At 37.0% G+C, this 14,108-nt stretch overlaps 1 long non-coding RNA gene across 1 annotated transcript; it reads left to right on the top strand.

Annotated features, from left to right (window-relative positions):
* The first annotated feature begins 10,052 nt into the window (after positions 1 to 10,052).
* On the top strand, positions 10,053 to 11,977 carry LOC146304496 (uncharacterized). Its single transcript, XR_014769285.1, has 3 exons — positions 10,053 to 10,177; positions 10,661 to 10,750; positions 11,946 to 11,977. It is a non-coding gene; the product is annotated as an uncharacterized LOC146304496 (long non-coding RNA).
* Positions 11,978 to 14,108: the final 2,131 nt, after the last annotated feature.

Genomic DNA, 14,108 nt, shown 5'->3' with positions numbered 1-14,108 from the left:
TACTGTGCTATATCCTGATAGTTTATGTATGATTGTTTAGAGCTCTCTCCTGACTTTATTTGACTTAGATATGTATAGAAAATATTATCTCCGGACTTCCAGACTCTTCCCCCGTCACAGCATTGTCACTGACTAAACTCTGTTGTCGTGACTGTGATTTTGGCATTGTAGCTCATCATAGTGTCTATTTTTAATTTTTTTTTTTTTAATGGTACGGGATAAATAGCTCCATACGGTGAATATTCAGTAGTACACAAACAGAAACCACAGAATCTGTTCAGCATGTCATTACTGTCAGTTCTTAAATAGTGGCCTGGGCCTTTATTTACCTCAGTGACACAGAGAACCACATCCTCAGTTTGAGTTTCCCCTGTTCTCACTTAATTCCAGCTCAACATTTCATCCATGTTTACCTGCTGTCATGATAAAAGTCAGTATAATGTACATTTTATAGCATTATTTGTCCCTTAATAAGCCCTACCCCTTTTTTTCTCCAATTGTTGTTGAACAAACTTGGTACCTCGGCCAACTTTCTCCTTTCCTGTAAAAGTGACAAGCTAATGTTAGCAAAACACTAGCTATCTAGCAAGCTAAGGATTGATACCACCTAGTAGGGATGATAACAGTTAATCGATGATTGATTAATCGGTCCGCAGGAATTTGATCGATCACGTGATCAATCTACTATTAAATAAACATCTGAAATATGGGTAAGATGGGTATATATGATGCTTCTACAGTTACCCCATAGTCTATAGTCATGATCCCCCCCCCCCCAGTTTTTCACAGTAAAGGTCTTCCAGTGTTTCCTATATTGGTGGGCTTCTAATGTGATTCTTTTTTTCAAGTATTGTGCAGCAGCTTATATGAGTTAAAAAAAAAAAAAAACAGCAGAAGTGTAAAGACTAGAGGTGATTGGTGAATTAAAGTGGGCGGAGCTGTGAGAATAACTGATAGTTTAGAGTGCAGATTTGACAAACTTAAAATCTAGTGTCAAGTGACGATTTTTAAAAACTGTCTCACCACTCTCTTCAAAGAAAGATGGACACAACAGCAGATCTTTAGCCTGCTTAGTATGGGACATCACATGTAGCATTAGTGTACATATTACTGGCTTCTACCCCTAGGGCTTTCTGGGTATTGAGAGCATTATGTTGACGCACATCTGGTGCTTCTCAGTGCAGCTTTAGCTCTCCTGGTTGTTGTGTGAAGAGATGGGCCTGGTGATGTGACAGTGGTAGAACTGTATGGGTTAGTGTTGGGTACTTAAATTCATTCCAGTCATGGCTTACATGTGTGTTCTGGATCATGTAGTATGTCACAGTGCTAACCTATAAGAGCTGCTGACCAGTCACATTTTAGTATCTGCTGTTGTATTATTTATTCCATCCTGCCAGCACAGTAGCTCTGTAGTCTGAGTTGTGTATTTAGGCATAGGGAGCACATAGCTTAGCATGCTAACCTGCTAACAAATACATTGTTAATGAATTAACCACTCAGTTAATTTATTCATACATTCACTTCAAAGTCATTTATTAGTTGTAATTCACTTCAGTTAACCAAATGTTTGTTGCATGAGCACCCATCAATATTCTCTACTTGCCATTGGTCCAAACTACCAAACAGGCGATGAGAGCATCCAATGGGCTTTATTGTAGAAGGTTGAGTAAAGAGGAGGGGCTCCTTGTTTCAGGGACAGCAACATGTATTAATGTTTCTATGTCGGGACAGTTAGAATATTGATTAAAATGATTGTTATATAGAGATGTTATTTGAACGTTTGGTCTGTCTGTAGGCTGAGCTGTGGTTGGAAGCTGGTCCTACAGGCCTAGGCTTTGTCTTTCCTTCTGCCGACTGCTGGATTTCCTTATATTCTTTTGAGAGGTTTTATAAGTTTCTTTTCTTTTTTTTATTTCTGTATATAGATTTTTCACAACCTCACCAAAACCTGCTTGTTTGCATAGTATGAACTACAAACACTCTGGCCTCATCACTAGGCCAGCCCCCTTATAGAAAGCACCAAGTCATTTTATTTATTTAGATTCCTCTCCTCCTCATAGTCTATCCCTTTAAATAAGTTAAAGTACTGATATTTATACCATTAGTGGAGCTTGTCCAAGTTGTATGGAGGTGTCTAGGTGTCTGCAGGGTCCTCTGCTCTGTTCAGAAGGATCATCCACAGCAAGCCGTGCAGGAAGATGCAGGATTAGAATCAGTCTTTATTGATAGAGGTGTGGACCAAAACAAGACTTGACTTTGACTGGTGATTTGGGCTGTAGCCTTTTGTCTTGGAATGACTCAGTATCCCCCGCAAACCCAAAGATGAATCATTATGTTAGGAAATTGTGGCTGGCGATCGATTCTTCATTCGGAACACAAAGTTTAAGACTTTTGACTTGACGGTATTTTAAAGGGTTAGTTCAGATTTACCAAAGTCACACAGTCTTGTAGATCGAGGCAGCGGGGACTCCTGTTTCTGTGAGGTGAAATGACTGTTTTTGCTAATGGAGTCTGGTTGCTATGGAGACAGTGATATTTGGCAGTTTCCTGTCAGGAAGAGCTGTCTGACAGCAAAGTAAAGCAGTGAACATGCTTTAAATATAGCATACACTACAACATACAAAAAAAAAGGTCTGGACTATCCCTTTAACTCAAGACTTTTAAGCCAAGACTTGCATCTTTGTCCCACCTCTGCTTAGTGAGTGTCTTCACTGCATGCTTGTGTGTAAATGTAGCTTCAGGCAGTGGCTCACAGCTGGAGAGTTAGGACCCTGCAAGATAGTATGTAGCACAGACAGGAAAAAAAAGAGAAAACATTAACATACCTAAAATTGTTTTGATTTCTTCTGGCTTACCTGAATCTCAGACAGAGTATCTTTGACGAGAGTCTGCCTGGTTGTTGAGAACCAGCGGCACACGCAGCTTTCATATGTCACTGTTGTTAAAGCTCTGTGTAGGTCAAGTGTAGCTCCATCATCTGTCCACACTAACAGCGTCCTGAACCAGGGTTTAAATGAGGCTAAAAGAACTGTGTAAATAGAATCCAACATGTCCGACCATTCTTTTCATTTTCTGTCATGTATTGATCACTTGTAATTCCGTTCAGGCCAAATAGTGTTTGTGCAGTTATTATTGTCTGTACTCTGTGGTGCATCTTCAAGCTTTATTCTGGTCTTCATTCAGTTCCCAAAGCCTTAATTTAAACAACTTTTTCTTTTTTTTTTTTTTTGCCACGTTTCTCCAAATTCAGCACATCTAAAGAATTCCACTCTCTGTAAAATGAGTATAATTATTTTGAGTTAAGCAGCTCAGTGTACTTTATGGAGGAGGCTTAGGGCCATGTGTGACAAATCTGAGTTCTGAGCTTACAGCCAGAATTCTGAATTTGAATTCAGAATAATGAGAATAAAGTCAGAATTCTGAGTTTAAAGTCGGAACTCTGAGAGTAAAGTAAGAATTCCTAGTTTTATGCCAGAATTCTAATTTTCAATCCAGAATACAGAGAATAAAATCAGTATTATGAGCATAAAATCAAAATTCTGAGTTTAAATTCTGAATTCTGAGTAAATTCAGAATTATGAGAAATAAGTCAGAATTATACGTTTTAACTCAGAAGAATTCTGAGTTTAAAGTTAGATGTTTAAAAGTTAAAAGTTTAAATTCTGAACTAAAACAAGTTTTGTTTCACTCGGGGCCCTGATCTTCTTGTGTAACTTTTGACTGATAGTTGTTAACGGGTATCATACGTCACATATGACTTTGGAAGTCGCAGGAACAAAACAGAGTTACATGTTGGACCTTTGTGACGCTGATCAGTGGTGTCTCTTTGCTGTAGTCCTCCTGGCCAAAATCTGCTATTGAACCAGTTGTTTTTTACTTTGTCAACAGCCAAAATCCTGTCAGTAGGTAAATATTAATGTTGTAATGTTCATATGATGTGACTGAAAAGCACCAAAAGATCAGAGATTTAGTTTGACTGAAGCTGAAAGCAAAAAAAAAAACAAAAACAAAAACAAAAAAATCTCAACTGTTTACCTGTTGTAACTCCCAGTCATGTCAATGCTATGGTCATTGACATGCTAATGGTGTATAGATGGGTGTGTGTGTAAGTGTGTGTTGTGTTGTGTGTAAATGCTCACTCAGCTGGACCCAACAAAACATGTCAGTTGTTGGGGTTTAAATGTATAGTTAAAACATTTAAAACTAGGGCTCCTTTCAGTTGAGGGCGTGTGTGTGTGCGTGTGTGTGCACGTGTGTGTGTATTATTGTTGTCAGATGAAAACATGGTAACTCCAATTTTGTTGATTTTTATGATTTATGTGATGAGAAAAATCTCTTTAAGCTGACAAAGTTCACTGTGAAAAGACACTAACAGTTAGTGTTCAGGATGCTTTAAACGTTTAAGTTGACTGAATTTGAAAAGACAATTTCAGATCATTTGTACTTGACAAAACATGTTCAATAAGCTTAAAACATTAAGTTGAACAAACAACTCGATTTCATCACGTTTTTTCTTCAAATCGTAAAAAAGAAGAATCTCACAGTGCATGCTGGGAAGTCTGCTAGTATGCTGATCATGTTTCTTTAGAAATGTAATGAAATAAGTTGATTGACTTCTGTTTAATACATTCATTCAACTCAGAAGAGTTCTGAGGTGTTCTGAAAAAAACATTTTAAGTTGACTTGAGTAAATATTGAGTAAACATTCAAAACTTCATTCAAAAAAAAGAAGAATCCAAGTCAGTTTTCCAATTATCTTAGAGATACAAACTTTTCATTTGACAACAGCAGTGTATGTGTGTGTGTGTGTGTGTGTGTGTGTGTGTGTGTGTGCGTGCATGCTCGTGCCTTATTTGTTCTCCCCAAGTGATCATGTGATTAGCCATCCAAGTGCCAGTGTGCCCGTTCTGCCATAGATTAAAACGACGCGAGGTGCGTTCAAACAAAGCTTTGGTGTTTGTGCGTTAGAGCTCAAAGCGTGGCGTTGAACGCAGCTCAGCTGTAATGGATGATCACAGGCTTGAGAAATGTATCCTCATGAATCTAAAATCCATAATCATCAAGCGGATCAAAGCTTTATTAAAGAGTTCTGTAATTCATCTTACTATTCTGCAAAGATTAAAATTTGAATTTAAATACAAAAGATTTAAATAAGGATTTAAGTGAGTTTTTACTTAAAAATCATTTATCTGTCTTCACTCTCAGGACTATCAGATTCATGTGTAATTCTCCTCCAGTACATTATTATGGAGTCCTATGAGTTCCACAAAAAAAAAAGAAGAAGAAATCTGTAAAAGATTAAGGAAATAAGCGTGGATTAAGAGGACTAAATACAAGGAAAATGAGTAAATAAATAAATGTGGAAATGACTCTATACATTTAAATTTTTCCTGAGAAAACTCCATTAATTCAGTATTTATGTTCACTTCTTATTTTAGGTTACCTATTATGCTCAGATTTTCCACAGTATCCACTTAACTAAATGATAATCACAAATATATTCAGATTATTTCCGCAGGATCAGCTGTTCAGATGTATAAAAACTTCGCACAACCAAATTCTCTCTCTACTTTATCTTTCATTTTTACAGTCAGTTCAACCAAGTCCACTTTGTGTTTGTTTCATTTCTATAACCTCAACTCTGCTGATCGATTACAGCCCCGTCTAATCTATGGATCTTTGTACTGTAACTGTTGTCATGGTGACAGTGAACAATATTTCTCTGTGGGAGAAATGATTTGGTTTCCATGCTGATTTATTGATACTTAGTGATCTTATTTTCTTAACTCTTTTTTTTTTCATCCTTTACTTTTGATATGTTGTGGATCTTAGTCTTATATATTGTATGATATGATGGTAATATACTGTAATATCAATGTGTGCAAACAATAAAGAGATGGTGAAAGAAAACTCGGGTCATTAAGATGATGACTGAAAAGTTCTTACATTTTTATAGTTATATGTATTTGATTGTACACAAACACACACAGAGACACACAAAGGAAACACCTCAGGGAAGGAAAAAACAAGGAAATTGTTACTTTTTTAGATGTCTTGTTAAAATACTTTTTTTTAAAAAGAGATGAAATATTTTGAAATTATGCTAATGTTAAAGTTTAAAAACTCAGGTGATCCGTTAAACCTCAGACCCCAAACCTGGAGCAGCTCAAGCCACTGAAGTCACATTTTCAGGGTCCTTTATCACAGATGCATTCTTATAATTTTAACTGATAGGAAGACAATCCTGACAACACGAGTAAAAATTGGCTCATCTTACCTGTTATTTTTTAAAAACACACATTTTTTTCCCAGGATGCTTTGTACAGACACATGAACGCTGAGAACAATCATGTTATCTTTATAATTCAGGATGACCTGATTCTTCTGAGATATCTGATCCAGCATGATTGTCCAGACGAGGACAAAGACGGTTTGTCTGGACGCTTCAGTTTCAAAGTCAATGTTTGTCACAGCACTGTTTTTTTTTATTTATTTATTCATTTTTATTTTATCTTTGTTTAACCAGATAAGGCTGTTGAGAGCCAATTATGATTTACAATGATGACGTGTGATCACACAGAAACAAAGACGGTGTGACCCAGATGTGCTACAGTTACTGTAGGCAGATAATACACCAGGAATTAGCTTCAGTTTCAGGATCTGCCTATTTGGCTGTGCATAAAATGAGATTTCAACAATCAGACTGAGATGAAGTTACAGCCACCGGAGTATAAATTGTTCTACAAGAACACCTGCTGCCAGCAGAGCTTTACATACTGCATCCTACAGGAAACACAAGCAGGTAATTACTAAATACTGATTCATTTTTTGATTTAACATGTTACAGTAAATGAGTTTGAAGCTAAATGAAGGCTGTAGTTGTAGAACATGTTGAGTAAATGACATTTTTTTCATCTGAAAAGTGTCTCAAACAGTGATCAGCGCTCAAAGAAGACAAAAGATGAAGACATCACAGTTTGCTGTCATCCTCCTGATCGTCTGCATCAGCAGCAGTAAGACTGATTCACACCTTTTCATCGCTTAATTAATGAAACTGGAATACTGTGCGTTCCAGTGTTGTGCATGAACGTGCTGAACCTATTACCTAATATTAATTACATATTATTGTAACATAACATGTTTTTCTTTTATCAATTTGATCTAGTTTCCAGTATGCAAATGAAATTCCTAGGATGCAAAAATAATTATTTGCATATTTACTGAACAGTTCAGTATTAGTAGATTTGGTGTCTTTGTTTTCCAGCTGAGGGTCTGAGGTGTAGGCGCTGTGTTCCCCGGTACCCCAGTGGAGGCTGCAGAACATCAGTGGAAACCTGTTTGAGAAGGACTGATCGCTGTGGTGTGGTCTACTTCAATTTTTACCGTAAGTTCAACACAAGTTGCATTTTCACTTTTTTCATGTCTTTCTGAAAAAAAAAAAAAGAAGCACATTCAACAAAGTTAAAGAACAATTAGCTTGTGAGCACAGAAAAACTACAACTCCCATTGTTTTTGTTGATATAGAGAATATCTAATACTTTCCTTTTAATGACATTAATTTTTAATATATTTCAAGGCTGGACGACCCGGATGTCAGTTTCACTGCAGCTCTTTATCAAAATGTTTTTGTAGTTTTCTTGCTCTCTATAAAGATTCTCCTTATGAAATCTTAACCAGACCTGAGCCTGGATTCACAAATATTCTAAGAACGCTCTCAGAGAACTTCTAATTTAGTCTCAAATTTTTAGCAAGGAGTCAGAGCTCAGGAGAGATTTAGGAAATGAAGGGACAGACACTTTTATCTTAGTGAGCAGGTGTAGGCGACCCTGTTGCTATTATGTTTGTGCAGTTCCAACTCTGCTGTGTTTAACAGTTTCTGATGGATTTATCCACTAACTAGTTCTTAATGGGTAAAGTAGCTAATTGCTAACAAAAAAAAGTAAATCTCTGTCCATTAGCAAATCCACAAATCACTGAAATTTGAGGCAGAGCATCTGGAGGACATCACAGAAAAGAAAAAAAGAACAGAAAACATATTCTCTATAAAATATGATCCAGTTTCACTAAAATCATCAAATAAAAATGTGATGTTGCTTGTGTAGAGTTGCCAGTCCCCAGAAATTGGCTGTCATTTCTCCAAGTGCCCCATATCACTATTTTGCACGCATCTGGAGGATTTCACAGAGAAGACCAGAAAATATTTTCTCCATGAACTATGACTCAAAATCAAAAATATGTACCACATATAGATTTGAAGTAGTGGACAGAGGTCACACTTTTGTGTTATATAACTGACTGTTTCATTTGTATGCATATAGTGTTTCACAACATTTTCATATTCTTTTTCTGTGCAGCCTACTCATATTTCAAGAGGTGTGTATCAGCACAGGAGGCCATATATTACCAGTATAGTGACCTTATTCTCAGCTACACTTGTAATACTGACCTGTGCAACTGAAGTGAAGATCTGAAGCTCCATGACGTCTGCTGTCTGCTGGGAAATAATGCACTGAACGCTCTTCTGTTCCATTTTAAATGTCATTATTACACAGCTTTGTTAAATACTCCATTCTGATTGGTCAATTGCAGCATTCTTTTCAGTGGTCTTTTAAGTAGTTAGCATAATAAGCATGTTAATGTACGGTGAGAGTGTCGTTGTTGTGAAATAATCCCCTTTTAGGAGATTAGAAAGACCCTTGATCCTGCACTGTCCTGTCAGGGTTTATTTCACAATAATGAACCGTTACCTGTACATCATAAACTGTAAAATAAACTAACCAAATCAGTTTTAGCTACAGTAGAAAATCACTGTTTGAGTGTGTGTGTGTGTGTGTGTGTGTGTGTGTGTGTGTGTGTGTGTGTGTGTGTGTGTGTGTGTGTGTGTGTGTGTATGTGTGTGTGTCCAATCAGAACTCATGTGCACTTTGACTCACAGACACAATCAATAAAATCTGTTCTACAAATGATATCACTGGTACAAGCGATGATGTAAAAAACATTCCACAGTCTGAAATATAATAATTTCCCATCATGCCTCGTGCTGGACTGAGTAGTCTGTTATTTTATGTTACAAAGTGCAAATGTCACTCTGAACTGGGTGTTCAGGACATTCAGATTTTATCTTGAAAGTTAGCCCTTGACCAAAAGCTCTTTAATTTGGGAATGTACCTGGGTATCCCAAATTTACAGAGAAGTAAACAATCCCGGGTTGACATGTGGCTGTTACAGGCAGGATGTCTGATCGCCCTCTCTTGGAAAAACATTTCCCAACTTCGAACAGGTCCGTGGTTGAGAGAAATGTCCTGTTGTCTTTCAATGGAAAAGATAACTTTTATTCTTAAGGGGAAAATGACCTTTTCAAAGAAATCTTATTTAAAAATATATTTGATGATTGAAAGGTATTAAAAAGAGTTACAAACTTTAGCTAAGCAGCAGTCAGGTAGTTTAAAAACACAGTTTTATTTTATTCATTTCCTGAAAAGTAGCCATTTTGGACATACAAGGTTTCTCTCCGACAGTGATATTTTTGAGAGCTTGTTCGACATTTTTATATTTTTAAGGGGCTGGTAAACAGCAGCTTCCTGGCTCCCAATCTATGCTACTTGCCACAATATTTTATTTTATTCTGCACAACCATTTGGTGACCCCCTGGAACTTATCCGGCGACCTCCTTGGGGGTCCCGACCCCTAGGTTGAGAGCCACAACTTTACATATGGTTTGTCTACAAAAAGTCCAAATTTTTGTCAAAAGCAAATCCCAGTTCAGATCTGAACTCTACTGTGTGACCCACTCTACTATAGCTTCATATGTTTTCTCTGATTTTATATTTTATTCATGTGAATAAAGTTGATCAGTTGGTGTGCAGAGCTTTCAGATGTAGTATCTTGACATTAGAGGAATGAAAGAGGTACATGTGATCCAAGATCCCTCGGGGAGTTAAAATGTTTTGTCATCTTGTGAAATTCTGTGTCATTGTTTGCCTTTGGTCAACCATCGCATAAGCAAAATGTTGTCTGTTGTAGCACATAAGCAAAATGTTCAGACCTGTACCTATGTGGTAAAAATGGTGTTTCCACAGATTGATCAACAGTCAGACTGACCAGGGTATAAATTCATCTGCAAAAACACTTGCTGCTCATGGAACTTGACATCCTCTCCTGAAGGAAACGCAAGCAGGTAATTATTTGATACTCCTTCATTTATTAATTCAAAATGCCATTTGTTGGTCATTTGTTAGGAAAATGTGTGTGATTATTGCTTGTTAAAATATAGGAACATGAGAAAGAGTATTTAAGGTAACAATATTGAAAGAAAAAAGTAAAATAAGAGAAAAGATGGAAGTGGAAGAAGCTCGATGGAGAAATCAAGATTCACAGGTGTAATGAATCAGTTCCAGGACTCTGGTATTATGTGCTCTTTCTGACTTTAAATAAACATCTAAATGAATGGAGACATACTTAATATAAATTATACCTGCTCTTTATTGCTATGGCAACAAATCCATCATCACAGTGACCACACATTTGTTCTGATCTCCTCAGTGTAGAGCTGGAATAAAACTTGGGTATCATCAGTGTAACAGTTTGGATTCATGTTACCTCTCACCTTAACTTTCTACAAACAGCACTTGAACTAAACGATATATTTGAATATTTACAGTGTCTTAACCAGTGATCAGCTGTCCAGAAGAGTCAGACATGAAAGCCACCCAGCTCGCTGTCGTCCTCCTGATCGTCTGCATCAGCAGTGGTGAGTCTGCTTTACACATCGGCTTTGTTCTGTTTAGTTCTCAATTTCTCAGCTGAGGTTTTATTCAAGTTACACAGGTCACTATTACTTTCACAAGTATTACCCTGTAGTTCAGGTTTAGATAATTTAGTTAGCTAAAATGACTTGAGTAAGACTAAGAAGAGAGGTCATCATTGTTAAAAAGAATAGAGTGACTATTTGAACCTGGCTTTTTTTTTTTTAGGCTAAGTTGACTTTTTATTTTCAGTTTTCTTAGATTTTTTTTGAGATTCACTTTGGTTTAAGCAACAAAACTAGTTGGTTTGGTTGAGGAAAAGATGATGGCATGTCTTTGCCATGTGGGTGAAAATAGCTAGTGTGGCTGGATGCAAATAGCATTATAGACTTCAGGCACATGGCTTCTTGTCTCTACCATAAAAAGCTAGATGTAAATAGACACATTGACTATTTACATGGGGCGCAAATAGCATTGCTGGCTGCTGACACCTGGGTTCTTGTCTGTGCTTTGCTAGGCTTTATACACCTCGGTGTAAACGGCCACACTGGCTACTTACACCTCGGGTGTAAATAGCATTGCTGGCTGTGGACACCTTGGTGCGAAAAGTGTCTGCGTTAAAGGTCCACTGTTGTATTTGTTGACAGAAAGTGTCAAATGGGTTGTGTTTGTTTGTTGAACAGACAAACCAAACGCTGGCTCCAGATTTGACCTTTTTCACCAGTTTTGTTGCCACCGTTGGTTCTCCAACACACTTAGAAGGGGAGGGTGAGGCGACATGTTTGCGATCTGCAAGCTCACCGCTGCCACTGAATCTTACACACTGGTCCTTTAACAGAAACCAGCAGTGACTGTTAGTACTGTGGAAGTCAGGAAGTGGACAGCGTCAAAGTCATCCAGTCTTCACTAGAGTCCTCAAGAGGTTTTGTGACACTACTTTCACCTTTGCTCCTCATGACAGTTACACAAGAAAATGTAAAAATAGGTCATTTTAACTGTTTAAATGATGTACAGCCATATTTTGTGGTGAGGACAGTAAGTAAATGTTACTGACAAACAAAAAAAAATGTTTAGCCTTGATACTTTTGTTTGTTTTCTTCTTGTTGCTCAAAGCTCACTCACAGTATATCTGGTCCATCATTTCCCAAAGTGGTAAATGAATAACTGCTGATAAGTTGTATCAACATATTTGTTTTCCAGCGGCGGCTCTGATATGCAACAAATGTACTCCATATTCAAATACTGGAGCGTGCAGGAGCTCATTGCAAACCTGCGCGGGACCGGATGAAGTCTGTGCCGCAATCGTCTGCACATATCCCATAAGTAAGTGATGAAGTTTTCTCTTCAGTGTGTGTGTGGACAGTCAGGCTCACTGTTTCCAGTCTTCACACTGATAGACATTGCAGTAAAAATGGCCAGGGAATTTAATGACGGCTTAAATGAATTCTTTACAACAGGCCCCTTGTTAATTGGGCCGTCATTTTTAAAATAAAAGTCTGAAAAACTCATGCATGTGTAAAAATAAAAGCAGAGTGGAGGGATTATTAAAGTATGCCTTCTTCCTTTTTCGTCTTCTTCTTTAAAAAGGAAACAAAGCGGGCCAGTCGATTATCATCGCGCTCATTTTGTTTTAATTTAAGTGTTCAGCCTTTTCATATTGCTTCTCTGTTCACTGCAGGAACTGTGACTGTGAAGACTTGCATGAAGGGATCAGCCACCTACATGTTTGAGGAAGATCCCAACTGTGAAATCTCCACATGTTCCACTGACCGATGCAACTGAGACGACGGCCTCAAACTTCATCACGTCTGCAGACTTGATAATAACCAGTATTTGAAGTGATTTTTCATGCCTGTCCTTTCAGTTTAATAAAAAATGTTCCAGAGAGGATAAATGTCGAGTGTTTTTAAATACAGAAACATGTATTTGCTTGAGTGACAACTTGACGTCTTACTCAGTTACAGTGCAGCTGAACTCATGTGTGGAGAGACGAAATCTTTTCTCAAATTATGCAAATTAGCTGCAAAACAAACAAACAAAGAAACAGACAAATTAACGAACGTCAACAGCAATTCAGACAATTTGTAGAGATTCATTGAAAACTCATTTGAATGACATCGTAGTTTCATAGTTTGTTGATTTACTTGTGCAAAAGTACCAATACTTTATACAAATACACATAAGTGTAGAAGTCTTATCAGCATTAAAGGGGCAGCAAGTAGCCACCAGGAGCCTGTTTCAGACGGCAGGTTTAGTGAAAACACTGAGTCTGTTAAACCCATTGGGAGGTAATTGATTACATGTAGCAGGATGATGTAATCTGGATTTTAAAAAAGGTAACTGTATTCCATTACAGTTACAGATAAAAGAAAATATACATAATCAGATTACAGATACATTTAGTAAAAATGTGGATTATTAGTGAGATTACAGTTTTAAATTAAAGAATGATGTCCTACCATGCACAGTGCACACACAGCTGACTATTCATTATCATGACCTGTTTTTGTCTTTAAATCAATCAATCAATCAATCAATTGAGCACAACAAAGGAAGGAACAGCTGGATAAACTAATAAACCTAACAACAAACATAAAACACTTAGAGCCACGATGATTTTCTGATTATTAATCAGCTATTAAATCAATCTGCATATATTTTGATAATAATTTCTTTATTAAAAAAACATCCAAATTCTCTGATTTCAGCTTCTGCTGCAACAATTTAATTTGCAGGGCCTAAATAATGATAAATTGTGTTTCTAAAAGTCCAAGTTTCAAGTTCAGTCTACAAAGAAAAGTAAATTATTAAATCAATAAAAGACTGTAGGTCAGCAAAACCTTTTTGAGCTACACTCACTTATTTGACTTTATTTTGAAATGATGAGGGTTTTATTCAGTTCTCAGGACTTTAGGAGAAAAACTGTTCACCATTCACTTTCATTGTTTAGAGATTCTGCAGCACTGTTTTCCTGTGAAACTCCAGCAGTGTTTTGTGGACTAACAAAATAAACCCGACCTAAAATCGGCATGAGGGTGAATAGATAATGCCTTTTTATTTTTCAGTTTTGGATGGATTACCCCTTTAAGGCCTTGATTTTTGGAAAATTACTTAAAAAAAACAAAAAGAATGAGAGTGTATGAAAGCTATTGGGGATTTTTTATTGTTTTCTCCTTGATGTATATTTTATTGTCATTTATCAGCCAACAACAATTGAAAGCACCAGTGTGCAGGGCTTTTAAATGAAGTAATTATTACATTAGAGGAACAAATTGTCTTCATGTGACACATGATCCTTCAGGGAATCAATATATTATCATGACAGGTACTGGGAAAGTTTGGATGTGTCACTGTTTGCCTCTT

This window comes from Lutjanus erythropterus, chromosome 24 (genome assembly GCF_056507025.1).
Source record: "Lutjanus erythropterus isolate fLutEry1 chromosome 24, fLutEry1.hap2, whole genome shotgun sequence".
In the NCBI taxonomy this organism is placed as follows: domain Eukaryota; kingdom Metazoa; phylum Chordata; class Actinopteri; order Lutjaniformes; family Lutjanidae; genus Lutjanus; species Lutjanus erythropterus.
The sequence above is the reverse complement of the archived record's forward strand: the minus strand, read 5'-3'. Positions and strand labels throughout refer to the sequence as shown.